At 37.7% G+C, this 13,764-nt stretch overlaps 1 protein-coding gene across 4 annotated transcripts in view; it reads left to right on the top strand.

Annotated features, from left to right (window-relative positions):
- Positions 1–13,764, top strand: part of BMPR1A (bone morphogenetic protein receptor type 1A) — a 137,096-nt gene that overhangs the window by 11,727 nt on the left and 111,605 nt on the right. Inside the window, exon 1 of one of the 4 annotated variants that reach the window (XM_081823962.1) lies at positions 8,985–9,000. The exons of the other annotated variants lie outside the window; for them this stretch is intronic. The gene's annotated coding sequence lies outside the window, so the exon portion shown is untranslated. Of the gene's footprint in view, positions 1–8,984; positions 9,001–13,764 lie in introns of those variants that run through there. 4 annotated transcript variants of the gene reach the window in all.

Here is a 13,764-nt window from a genome sequence, read left to right as displayed (position 1 = left end):
CACAACCCGAGCCAAAACCAAGAGTCGGACACTTAGCCGACTGAGCCATCCAGGCACCCCCTTTTTTTAAAAAACTTTTATTTATTTAAGTAATCTTTACACAGTGGGGCTCGAATTCCTGACCCCAAAGTCAGGAGTCAAATGCTCTTTGGACTGAGTCAGCCAGGCGCCCGGATAAATGTAATCTTTCTTTTCCACTGTCTTTATTTCTTTTTCTTTTCCTCTCCCCATTTCCAAAAAATGAGGTGATACTATGCATCCTTTTCTTTAACTTTGTTTTCACTGAATAAATAGGAGGACTCTTTTTATGTCATTAAATGTCGATTTACTCATTCTTTTTAGTAGCCAAGTAATAGTCCCCTCCTTTTTTTAAAAAAGATTTTATTTATTTGACAGAGAGAGACACAGCGAGAGAGGGAACAGGTAAATAAAATGAAGGTAGTATTCCCTTTTATGAATATACCTTCATTTTATTTACCAGTCCCCTATTGATGACTATTTAGATTGTTCCCAGTTTGTTGTGGGTTTTTTTCTTTTTTTCATTGTAAACAGTGCTCTGGTGCTTGTACATATCCTGTGAGACTATTTTTATTTTATAGGATGAATTCTTAGAAATGTGTTTACTGTAAGAGAAGCCATGCATATCTGCTACAGTGCCAAACTGCTCTGCAAAATCTTTGTAATGATTTACATTCCAATGAACAGTGTTTGAGTATATTTCCCCCACCCCCTCACCAACACATAATAACATCAGTCTGTTTTAATCTTTGCCAGTCTGCCAGCTGAAAAAACAGTATTATAGTTTTAATTTGGGTTTCTTTGATTGAGTAAGGTTGAGCAGAGTTTATATGTTTGTTGGTTCTTTGCATTTCTTTCTCCTTTGTTTATTTTTCTAATTTTTTTTCTTACTCATTTTGCAGAAATTCTTTTTTTGGGGTATGGATATTAACTCTTCCCTTGGCATATTGCATTTTTTTTTGTCATTTGATTTTTTATTTTTGTTCAGGATATATAAAAATTCCTTTGCTATTGTAAGAATGTTTAGAAACAAAAAATAAAAAGTTTAAGTTGACTAATACTCTCCATTTATTTTATAAGCTCCTTGGTGACTGAATTTTGTCTTAAAATATTTTGTTTTGCCCTTGGTACCAATTCAGTGCTTTATATACAGTAAGGGTTCAGACACTTTTATGTGTTGATGGTGAAGGGGTCCAGAATATATCGCTGTGGCATAAAAATTATTTTGAGCTGAAGGTATTTGAGAATAGGCTTTTTTTCTGAACTTCCTTATCTGCCTAAAAGCATAGCCTCGCAGAAGAACTTGTCACAAAGCTGCTCCGGAGTTTCGAAACCAGGGAAGATTGACTCTTATCACTAGACAGTAGAAGAAAGAAAAAGTGGCTCCACACCTAAACTGACATTGTCACATATATCATATCCATTCTCCTAAGGGCCTGTTTGTCTTTCCTAAAAGTCATTTGTTTTCCCGTAAGTGCCCTCCTCCCCTCTCCTCCCCTATTAACACATGAGCCTCAAATTCTAACTGCCTCTTTTAGTCACATTTTTCTGTAAACGCTGTTAAGCGAATAAAAATCTGTCTTTTCTCTTCCTAATCCATTTTTTGTCAGTTTAATTTTCAGTCCCCCAAATACAGAACTTAAGAGGGTAGAAGAAAAGTTTTTCCTTCTTGGCAGTGGCCAGGTTGATTGTTTCTGGCTGCTAGGGCAAGGGATGATAAGCAAAAGAAGTGTCTCTGTCTAAAAACAAAGTTTAGTATTTTAAATATAAAGAACGTAAGTCAAGTTTCTTTAAACTACATTTTCAAAATGTATTCTTCAAAACTAAAAATTTGTGAAATGAAGTGGAATATACTGTTAAAGAGACATCCCCCCGTTCCTGAATATATTCCTACAATAATAATGCTGTCTCTTAATTAAGTGGCATCATTACTCTAATTGTGTTGACTAAGCCTTTGTTCTTTCTAAAGTTATTCACTATTTCCTATTCTTTCTTAGCATCTTTTTTTTTTTTTTCAGATTTTATTTATTTATTTGAGAGAGAGAGAGCACATGAGACGGGGGGAGGGTTAGAGGGAGAAGCAGACTCCCTGCTGAGCAGGGAGCCTGATGCGGGACTCGATCCGGGGACTCCAGGATCATGACCTGAGCCGAAGGCAGTCGCTTAACCAACTGAGCCACCCAGGCGCCCTCTTTCTTAGCATCTTATCAGTTTGTGTAGAAGATGGTTTGTGACAGGTTCCACTGGTCACATCATTCAGAAAAAACAACAAAAAGTCATACAGTTAAATAGTGAAATTTTTATACAAAGAAGCTGTTAATTGCTTAAGAAGACAAAGGGATCTTGATATGATTACAGAGACTTCTGGATTCCAAATAACTTGAAACGTTTATGAAATCTTGAATTATTTATATGTTTGTATATGTCTATATTTAGTGTTCCATCCCTTACTACTCTCTGTTTACTGGGTTTGTGACTGTGCACCAAAGTAGTTAATCTCTCTAAGTTTCATTTCCTCATACGTAAAATGAGGATAATAATAGTTTTCTCACAGTTACTGTGAAGACTAAATGAATGAGTACAATTAAGTACTGAACACTATTTTTGCCACATAGTAATGCTTAATAAATGTTGGTAGGGATGAGTATTGTGTGAGAGAGTATTTGTGTGGGAGAAGATAAGGTCAGGTTTATCTTCAAAAGCAGTTTGAATGGCTGCATATATAGGGTCCTGATACCTTCTGGAAGTGCGTGTTATGTTTATTCACATTATTAACATTTGAATTTGTAAAGTACTTTTGTATACCAGCAGTACTGGCAAATTGATAATGGGAGGTTTTGTTGCTTTTTTTGGTTTCATATGTTAAGAATTGGAGGCTAATGAAGGTTAATTGTCCCACCAAGGTCAAACAAGTAAGAGTAGGAAGTAAGCAGGCGCGCCTGGGTGGCTCAGTTGTTTGAGCATCCGACTCTTGATTTCGGCTCAGGTCCTGATCTCAGGGTGGTGAGATTGAGCCCTGCATCAGTGTAGGGCTCTGTGCTCAGCGAGGAGTCTGCTGGAGATTCTCTCCCTCTGCCCCGCAGCCCTGCGTGCTCTCTCTCTCAAAATAAATAAATCTTAAAAAAAAAATATGAAAAAAGTAAGTAGCATCAGATTTTCCTAGTTAGCTCAGAATGGGGACTAGGACCTCAGAGTTAAGTGTAAGTCAAGGATTCTACATTCTAAAGAAAGCCCAAGTACTTAGTGGCCTGAATCCTTTCCAGAGCTTATTAGGGTGTGATAGAAACCTTTCAGAGGATGGAGGGGAGGGGAATTGTCCACAGTAGTTACCTGGTAACTAGTTACTAGTTACCTGGCTGGCTTGCCTAGGTGAGGATCATTGTACTTTTTGCTCCCTTCTTGCTCCCTTGAGGTGGCCTTTCCTCAGAAGCTTTAAGAGAACCAGTCCTGAGGTTAGGAAACGTGGAGTTAGAGAGAAGTGGAGCAGAATCAGCACTGTCATTACCTAGACAGTAGTTGTTATACAACTGATTGGTTTATCTGTGCCTATTTGAGTAAGGGATAAAGAAAAGTGGAGAGAAATCTCAGTGTGGACGGAGGGTAGCAGTGGACCAGCCTGTACTTGTCTTGAATTTCTGTTCAGGTGGGTAATGTAGAAGGTAACCAGGCTTTAGCCATCTTGACAGGGCTGGCTCTGTTGGAGAGGGGAGCGAAAATAGAAGAGGTTGAGCTGAAGTAGATCTTTGGGTAGGGAAATGGGCAGTTGAATTAGAGCCTCTCACCCCTCAGTCACCAAAGAGCTCCAGCCTGTCCCCAGAAGAAAAGCCATCATTTGGCTGCCTGTAACACAGTCAGAATTAGCCGGGGCGGTGGCAGCCACCACAGAGGACTACAGAAGTGCTCACATGTTGAGACAGTTGATTCTATTCTCCCTCATCGCCCTCTCCTCCCCAAACAGATCAGCCTACACCCCTTCCCTAGCTGAACTTTCTTGGACCATGGGCCAAGTCTGAATTTGGAGGGAAAGAGATGACTGTAAGATTGAAGATTAAAGTTTTAAATAGCAATAAACTGGACTGGACTTTTGTATAACTGAAAACTACTGGGAAAGCTGTAAGAATTGTTCCAGATGTCATTAAAGGGTGGGATAGGGAAATTGGACCAACCATAGTTGGAGGCAGAAGTTGGAGAAAAATAAAACCTTTTCTCATGTTTGTACCACTTTCAGACCTCTTATTAAAGTCACATAAGTATCGGGATGCCTGGGTAGCTCAGTCGGTTAAGCATCTGCCTTTAGCTCAGGTCATGATCCCAGGGTCCTGGAGTCGAGTCCTGCATCGGCTTCTTGCTCAGTGGGGAGCCTGCTTCTCCTTCTGCCTGCTGTTCCCCCTGCTTGTGTGCGTTCTCTCTGACAAATAAATAAATAAAATCTTTAAACAAAAAAATAAAGTCACATAAGTATCAGCTTAAGTTCCTACTAAAGCCCCTCTGACACCAGCCCCCATTCTTTTTTCTGTGTAAAGCTGTTAGAGTATTATACATGACCCTTTGATCTTCTTAATGGTTCTGTTTCCAAGTACATTCCAATTCTGTGCAATATCATTTTAACATTAAGCGTATTTTAATTCTAGTTAGTGTACTTCAAATTTATAAACTGTATATGATGACCTTTTTAATTGAAACATTAAGTAAAGTATGGTATTCCTTAGTTTTTATGGAGTTGGAGTTTATCAAACCTCGGAAACATTAAATAAAATAAAAAGTAGTCAATAAAAAGCCTTAGTTTATTTGAAAAAAAATTTTTTAAAAAGATTTTATTTGAGAGAGAGTGAAAATGAGAGAGATCAAAGAGGGAGAGGGAGAAGCAGACTCGCCGCCAATTGGAAAGCCCGATGCAGGACTCGATTCCAGGACCCGGAGATCATGACCTGAGCCACAGGCAGATGCTTAACCGACTGAGCTGCCCAGGTGCCCCAAAAAAGCCTTATTTTAATATATTTTACTCTGTATAGGAGATTTTGAATTCATGAAGTTTTAAATTAACTTTCAGTATTGTTCACATAGAAAAGGCAAGTGAGTTTTAGTGTAAATACTGTAGAGCAATAAAATAAAAGATCGGGAGGGACTAGATAAAACATAACATATTGTCCTTACTAATGCCCCTGGCCCTATTTTAAAGACTTTACACATATTAACTCATTTAATCCTTACAAGTAGTCTATGATATGGTATAGTTATCAGTTCCCTTTTACACAAGAGGAGAATGAAACCCCAGAGGTGAACTAACTTGTCAGGGGTTGTGCAGCTAGTAAGTAGCAGAGCTAAGGAATCAAACCCAGGTCGTCTGACTCCAGGGACCATGTTCTTAACCACAGAATTCTATTCGTTCTCAAAGAGAGTAGGATCATTTTAAGATGAGGATGTGTACTCTACACACACTCACACACATGTTTGACTTTATTTTTGCCTGCTTCTATTGCCTGTTCACATACAGGAAATGGATTTGCCTGTGTTTGTTAGTGTGTTAATGGAGGTACCTGGTAAAACATTCTCTCCACTCACGGTCTAAATATACGTATTTGATGGGTTAAATTTGATTGACTTTTGACAATTAACTCCTACTTGTCTTTTTAATACTTAAAATTTGTGATAAACTTTTCATGGTAACTTTTTGGTTGGTATTTTTTGACTTCCCTGATGTTTGTTTTGCATTGTAGAGAAAACCAGTATTCAAAGGCCAGTGGAATGCAGTTGCTTTTTAAGCATTTATCCAGAATGCTTCCCATAAGTATTATTAAAAAATTAGTGTTGTATTTATATATCTCATTTCTGAGATATATACAAGTTTAATTGTTGATGATCACACATACAGGCCTTTTTTCACAGCTTTACTTTGGCTGTTACTGCAAAGTAGTTGAAACTGGGCAGATATTTGCTTAGCATAATTATGTGATTTGTATCATTTCTTAGAATACATTTAAAATCTACCCTGTGGAAGAACAGGAAGAAAAAAAAGATTAAAAAATACTGCCACATTAATTGAAAATGAAAGTGAATAAGCGCATCTATGGGGCAGTTTTGGGAGTCAAGAGGTTGAGAAATGAAACCTGATTTTTACCTGTTAATGATACCGAGACTGTCCCCTGGAATATTAGTGTTGTTTCATAGAAATTATTTAAACATAATTGATTATGACATGTAGACATTTAAAAATAACCCCTTTCTTTACAGGTTTTTCTTCAAAACCAAACAAAAGCCTTTTTTGCCTCTTGATTACAAAAGTAATGCTCACTGAACAAATATAAAGCATAGAGAGGTTCCAAGAAAAAAGTAAAAATCCTTCATATTCATATTATGCAAAGATAACCCCTCTAAACATTTTGGTATATGCAGTGTAAGTTAAAAAAAAAAAAAAGGTTTAACGTTTCTTTTTTCTTTCTTTTTTACTAAATGTTTCTGCCATAACTTAAGCGTTTGAGGAAATTAGGGCACCTGGGTGGCTCAGCTGGTTAAGCGACTGCCTTCGGCTCAGGTCATGATCCTGGAGTCCCAGGATCAAGTCCGACATCGGGCTCCCTGCTCAGCAGGGGTTCTGCTTCTCCCTCTGCCCTCTTCCCTCTCGTGCTCTCTGTCTCTCATTCTCTCTCTCTCAAATAAATAAATAAAATCTTTAAAAAAAAAAAAAAGAGTTTGAGGAAATTAGGTGAGCAAAACTGGAATTCTCTTCATGCATTGAGTGTGAATGTCTAAACTGAAATAGAAGAAACTTGGAGTTAAGGTGGGGCTTAATTCCGGAGGGGGGGCGGGGCTATCTAAATAGGAAATTTTGGAAATTTGGCTGTCTTGTTCTACTTACCTGATTATCTTTTTTTCTGTATATTCTCCTTTTTTTCAGCTTTGCAACTTTTAAGCTTTAAAAATAAAGTTAAGATGTTTCAAATGTGTTGATGTGTTTTTCTGTAATAATGGACTAAAATAGAATAAGATGTGGGGAGGTAGAACCTAAACTGAAGGAGGTCAAAAACCATATGGAAGTAGAAAATCCAAAACCTCTAGCAGAATGAAGCTAGAAAGAATGGAATCTAAACACTGAAATTATACATCTGCTAGGCAGCTGTGCATTCTTTATTCATAGATTCTGTGCAGAAATAGCAAAAGAAACTTTGAAAGGAAAGCATATCCTCAATAGACTGAGCATATATTCTTATCACTAATTATGATGTATACATTTTTAGTTATACAGTGTATATTTAATTAATCTTTAAATGAATTATTCCTCTATTTTTGTTTTCTGGAAATAACATCACTTTTTTGGGTTAAATGTAGATTTCCTATTTATATCTTCAGCCCTGAATCAACATTTTATTAAGTTACAGATCGGGATATTTTTAATGATATTGAGAGAGAGTGATGCTTATGTAAAATTTGTCATTGCTTTCCTTTTTGTCAGTATTCAAAGATATGTGGCCCTTTAATGTTCTGCCCTTTAAAAACCAAGTCTTCTGAATTTGTTTAAACAAAATATGTTTTCAGAAAGTTAGGCACTTTAAAGCAGCTGAAATTTAAAAGGGGAAAGGCATGAAGAAGCTTTTATTTAGTCCTAGGATGCTTTGTAATTATTAACATTTGTATATTTTATAGTTTACAAAGCACTTTTATATCCATTATCTCCTGTGATTTTCAGTGTCTTGCTAACATTACTCTTAACTTGAGAATTAAGACAGAACACTGTTAATTCAGTTAGGGCTTGTAGTAAGCTTTTCTGTTCCTCCCTCTAAAGGTGATGCTAGTCAGGATTAAGAAATGATGGGAAAGTAGAACAAAAAGGATAAAAGTCCCCAACATCTCATAATAACCATTGATCATATTTAGTATAATTCTTTTCAGTTTTCTTTTTCTGTTCTTTTTTGTATAGTTTGCCGATGCAATATTTGTGTCCTTTCAAATTCACATCTTGAGCACTTCTAATAAAAAATTGCTCTTAGGGGGCGCCTGGGTGGCTCGGTTGGTTAAGCGACTACCTTCGGCTCAGGTCATGATCCTGGAGTCCCGGGATCGAGTCCCGCATCCGGCTCCCTGCTCAGCAGGGAGTCTGCTTCTCCCTCTGACCCTCCTCCCTCTCATGCTCTCTGTCTCTCATTCTCTCTCTCGCAAATAAATAAAATCTTTAAAAAAAAAAAAAATTGCTCTTAGGGGCACCTGTGTGGCTCAGTCGCTTAAGCGTCTGCCTCTGGCTCAGGTCATGATCTCAGGGTCCTGGGATCGAGTCCCGCATAGGGCTCCCTGCTCAGCGGGGAGTCTGCTTGAGATTCTCTCTCTCCCCTCTACCTCTGCCCCCAACCCTACTTACACACATGCGTACGCTCTCTCTAAAATAAATAAAATCTTTGTCTTTAAAAAAAAAAAATTGCTCTTAATTATTTTTTTGGGTGCTCTTTCAGTGAAATTTTTCCTTACTTGAGGGAAAACATTTTATCCCAGGATCATCATCATTTCTATGTATATCTATGATGTATATATAACATATACATATATATATATGTAGACATATATATATGCAGATATATATATCCATGCTCTTTATTTTTCTTATTTTTTAAAAAGATTTTATTTATTTATTTGACAGAGAGATAGAGCACAAGTAGGCAGAGCGGCAGGCAGAGGGAGAGGGAGAAGCAGGACCCCCCGCTGAGCAGGGAGCCCAATGCGGGACTCGATCCCAGAACCCTGGGATCATGATCTGAGCCGAAGGCAGATGCTTAACCGACTGAGCCACCCAGGTGCCCTCTTTTTTTTTTTTTTTTTTTTAAGTTTTTACTTACTTGAGAGAGCAAGGGAAAGAGACAAGCTGGTGGGGAGGGCAGAGGGAGAGGGAGAAATAGACTCTCTGCTGAGCCGGTAGCCCCACGTGGGACTGGATCCCAGGACCCTGAGATCATGACCTGAGCTGAAGGCAGACGCTTAACCAACTGAGCCACCCAGGTGCCCCTCTTTCTATGCTCTTAACCAGTATATATGACTGTGTGTTAAAGTCCATGTTATGTATATGTGCTTATATACATATTATTTAAATATGTATATAATTTTTAAAAAAGATTTTATTTATTAGAGAAAGAGTGTGCGCACAGAGGGAGAGAGAAGCAGACTTCCTCCTGAGCAGAGAGCCGGATGCGGGACTGATCCCAGGACCCTGAGATCAATACCTGAGCCAAAGGCAGATGCTTACCTGACTGAGCCACCCAGGCGCCCCTATAAAATTTAATGTTATTTATATAGTGGTTAAGAGCACAGACTCCACTTGGGTTTAAATTAATGCAGCTGTTCTTGGGTTTAAATCCCAGATGCTTCTTCCTAGCTATGCAACTAGCAATTTTGGCAAATTGATTTGACAAACATCATTGCCTATTTCCTCATCTGTAAGATGGGAATAATGCTCCTTAACTCATGGAGTGGTTTTAAGATTTACATATATATGACATACCTATATGTTTTATATTTTAAAACAGTATCTGACCCATAATCAGTGTATAAGTTTAAAATTTTACATCAGGGAACATAATTATATCACTAACTACTGATTTAACTAGCAGACAAAAAATTAGTAAGGATGTAGAAAACCAAACAACACAAAGAAAAATTTAATGTAGAGCACCACACCCAGTGAGGATAGAATATGACCCATTTGTTGGTCATAAATTTAGGAAGCCTCAACAGATATCAAAGGATTGAAATCATTCAGTGTCCTCTGACCATAGTGGAATTAAGTTAGAAATCAATTACAGAAAAAATATTTGAAATTAAGCAGTGCACTTCTAATTCTAAACCCATGGGTTAAATAAAAAGTTACGGAGGAATTAGAAATTAATAAGATTCAATAATAGTGAAAATACATGTCATAGCAAAATTTGGGATACAGTTAATTTTATACTTAGAGGAAATGTTACAGCTTTAAAAATATGTATCAGAAAAGTAGAAAGGCTAAAAGTCAGCGATTCAAATGTCCATCTCAAGAAATTAAAATGATTGGGAATTCCTCTTAATTTTGATTGGATAGAGTATGGGAAATTTTTAGTTTTATATTTTACATCAAATTCCTTTTTTTTTTATTATTATTATTTTTATTTGAGAGAGAGAGAATGAGAGAGAGCACATGAGAGGGGGGAGGGTCAGAGGGAGAAGCAGACTCCCTGCTGAGCAGGGAGCCCGATGCGGGACTCGATCCCGGGACTCCAGGATCATGACCTGAGCCGAAGGCAGTCGCTTAACCAACTGAGCCACCCAGGCGCCCCAAATTCCTTTTTTAATAAGGGGGAAGGTATGATTGAAATAGGTTTACTTTGTTTTTCTATTAGTATTTTTTAAAATTATGTATGAATGTATGTATGTATGTAAGCAAGCTCTACGCCCAGCGTGGAGTTTGAATCCATGACCCCAAGATTAAGAGTCGCACGCTCTACCAACTGAGCCAGTCAGGCGCCCTTCCTGTTAGTATGTTTGGACTTCCTCTGCCCCAGAGCTTCATTCCTAGTTTTCTTGGTTTCTAGGAGGTTTTATCTCAGTACCCTTTCTGAAAACCTTCCATTTTCTTGGCCCTTCCATAGAACCCTTAACTTTTCTAAGGAGAACAGGCTTTCTGAAGAAACCGATAACAAGTTTGAGATGATTAGTTTTAGTCTTGGTGATTATTTCTGTCTTTAAGACTTGGAAAGTATAATTTAACTTGGTAAGTATGTAATGAGTACCTGTTATAGACCCCAAACTGTCCAGACTTGGTTATTATTAATAGTGGATAAGATAGTCCTGAGTTCTACTTTCATGGATCCAGCTTATGCTCTAGTGGGGGAGACCAGCATCAAAAAAAAAATCACAAACCCACCCAGGTATATGATTACAATGTGATACTGGTGCTAGGAAAGAAAAGGTTAGAGGACTAGGAGAGTGGATAATAGGAAACCTAAGCTTATTTATGTTGAGGATGTGGTAAGGTAATGTACAAAGCTGATTATGATAAAGTGGGGAAATAGACCCATGGAGATTCACAGTGTATTTTAAAAGAAAGAGATCATAAATCTTAAAATGTGTTATCGTGACTGACTTAAATTCAGCAGTCCAGAGGCCTGAGTAATTACCCTTAGTCCAGTACTGACTGGTTGGGTAGTCTTATTCAGGACATGCTTCAGGTCTCAGGTCTCAGTTCTCTGTTCTATAGTATGAAAGTGATCAGGACTAAACTAGATGATGGCTAAGTTTCCAGTTCCAAAGTGCTAAGTCCATTGAAGCTTTTATTAGCACTTTAAAGGGTGTTTTTCTTCTGATTATGAAAACCACATGTATTATTTTTAGAAAAATTTGAAGACTGTAGAAAAGAAAGACTCTTTCCCCCAAATTTCATTTGTACTAGAGAGGTCAATTTTATTATAAATAGTGAATATATCAGAGAATTGGACTTCCCTACAGCTCTGGGAGCTAATGGTCAGCAGGACAGTATTAATCAGGATCGGCTAAATTATGCCTCATTAATGAACAAAGTCCTAGAATTTCATTGGCTAGATGGAGCAAAAAGTTTATTTCTCATCCCATGTACAGCTTGAATGAAGTAGGCAGTTGAGATAACGCCTGTCAGAGAGGTTCTGTTCTCTTGTAGCTGTACCTCTGGAACACATGGCTTTCTTGGTTGCTGTGGAAGGGAAGAAAACATTGGAGGGTCTTGTAACCAGTAATTATGTAACGTCAACAGTCAGAACTAGTCATTTGGCTTATCTAACTGCAAGAGGGTAGAGGAGTGTAGTTCTCCCATGCTCCTGGAAGTGGAGGAGCCTGGCTGTGGGTGAGCTTTAAAAAGCCTTTCAACAGTGACCTTGCTTTCCTTGGCTGTAGTTGAGTAGAGTGAGGATGGGACCCTGATCCAGGTGGGGCCAGTTGGATTGTGTGGCCTAGGAATTTGCTTTGCATCACCAGAGACTGACTAGAGTTAGTACTGGAGTGCTCAGGTCATTAGACACAGATTCAAGGGTGGGATTCAAGTAGCTGAGTGATCGGAAGTTGATCTATAGAGAGAACAGTGAATCAGATGCATTCCCGAAATAAGGAATTGTGTGGCTATGGGGAGGAAAAATAACTACTGGTATTCAGTGGCTTTACATTTCTAAGTTCTGGATTATTAATGAAGACTGGTTGTTTCTGCAGAGATTTCTTAAGAATGTGTATGCTTTCCCAACACGTGGGATAGTCAAAAAAGTGAGCATGTTTTGTGCCACAAATCAGTAGATTTTCAGAAAGCAAAAATAAAATAGGTTATATTTATATTTTCTGACCATAGTGCAATAGAAATGAGCATAAGTAGGATGCCCCCTCCCCCCAAAAAACAGAACCATACAGAATAAACAAAAACATCTTTCTTTGGGAGCAAGGGAAGAGAAATTCCTTTTAAGTAGCTTAAAGGGACGATCATAACTGAAGTCACACAATTTACAAGTTAATTACAGTGAGCACTACATATCAATGTTGCCAATGTGAAACTTTATGGAAAATTCATAGCAGTTAAATATTAACTAGTAAACAGGAAAGATTAGAGCTGAATGAACAAGATATTCAGTTTAAACTGATTAAAAACAAAATAAACCCAAATAAAGTAGAATGAAGGAAGTAATAAATATAAAATTACAAGTTAATGAAAAATAAAACAACTTTTTTTTTTTTAAGATTTGATTTTTAAGTGATTTCTATACCTAACATGGGGCTCGAAGTTGCAACTCCCAAGATCAAGAGTTGCATGCTCCACTAACTGAGCCAGCCTTGTGCTCCCAAAATAAAATAGCTCTTGACAGTAAAACCAAAGCTGGCAGACTCTGGGCAAGCCTGGTTAAGAAGAAAACAAGCTGAAGGCAAACATTACAAACAAGTCAGGGACACCTCTACAAATACTGAGATGAGAGCCTCAGAAGAGGATATCATGCATAACTTCATGCCACACATTCTAGAAATTAATGAAACAGATTATTTCCTGGGAAAATATAAATTAATAAAATTTTCAGAAGGAATAGAAAAGCTCAATAATCCAGTAGCTGATGAAGAAATAGAAAAAATTGTTGAAGATACACCCTTTAAAAGGGCCAGATATTTTTACAAGACTTTAAAGTAATTGATGAGCCCTGTGTTACATAGATTTCCAGAAGAAAGAAAAAAAATGTAAAAGAGAAGATGCCCTTTGAAGCAATCATAATTCTGTTAGCAAAAAACATAGCACAGGAAAAGAAAACAATAGGCTATTTTCCTTTATCACCTAGTTGTAAGATCCAAAATAAGATAGTAGGAAACTGAACCCAACAGTATGTCAAAACTGTGTAGGGAAAAACTCACCCTGGGATACAAGGATGATTTGATCTTAGCAAACCTTTTAGTGTCATTTACACTATATTGGTAAATCAAAGAAGGAAAATAATATCATTTCAATTGATAACAAAAGATACCAGATAAAATTCAGTAACCACTTCCAGTAGACTAGGAAAAGAAGGAAACTTCCTCAACTTGATAAGGGATAAAACTACCTAAAGCGTGTAGTAAACCCAACTGGTAAAATATTTTCTCTGAAAAAAAGAACAACACTAAGCTCAATAATCCAGTAGCTGATGAAGAAATAGAAAAAATTGGGGCACCTGGGTGGCTCAGTCGTTAAGCGTCTGCCTTCGGCTCAGGTCATGATCCCAGGGTCTGGGATCAAGCCCCACATCGGGCTCCCTGCTTGGC

The sequence above is a fragment of the Leptonychotes weddellii genome, chromosome 6, assembly GCF_054177405.1.
Source record: "Leptonychotes weddellii isolate Sample4059 chromosome 6, ASM5417740v2, whole genome shotgun sequence".
Taxonomy (NCBI): domain Eukaryota; kingdom Metazoa; phylum Chordata; class Mammalia; order Carnivora; family Phocidae; genus Leptonychotes; species Leptonychotes weddellii.
This window is presented reverse-complemented; position numbering and strand designations above follow the sequence as displayed.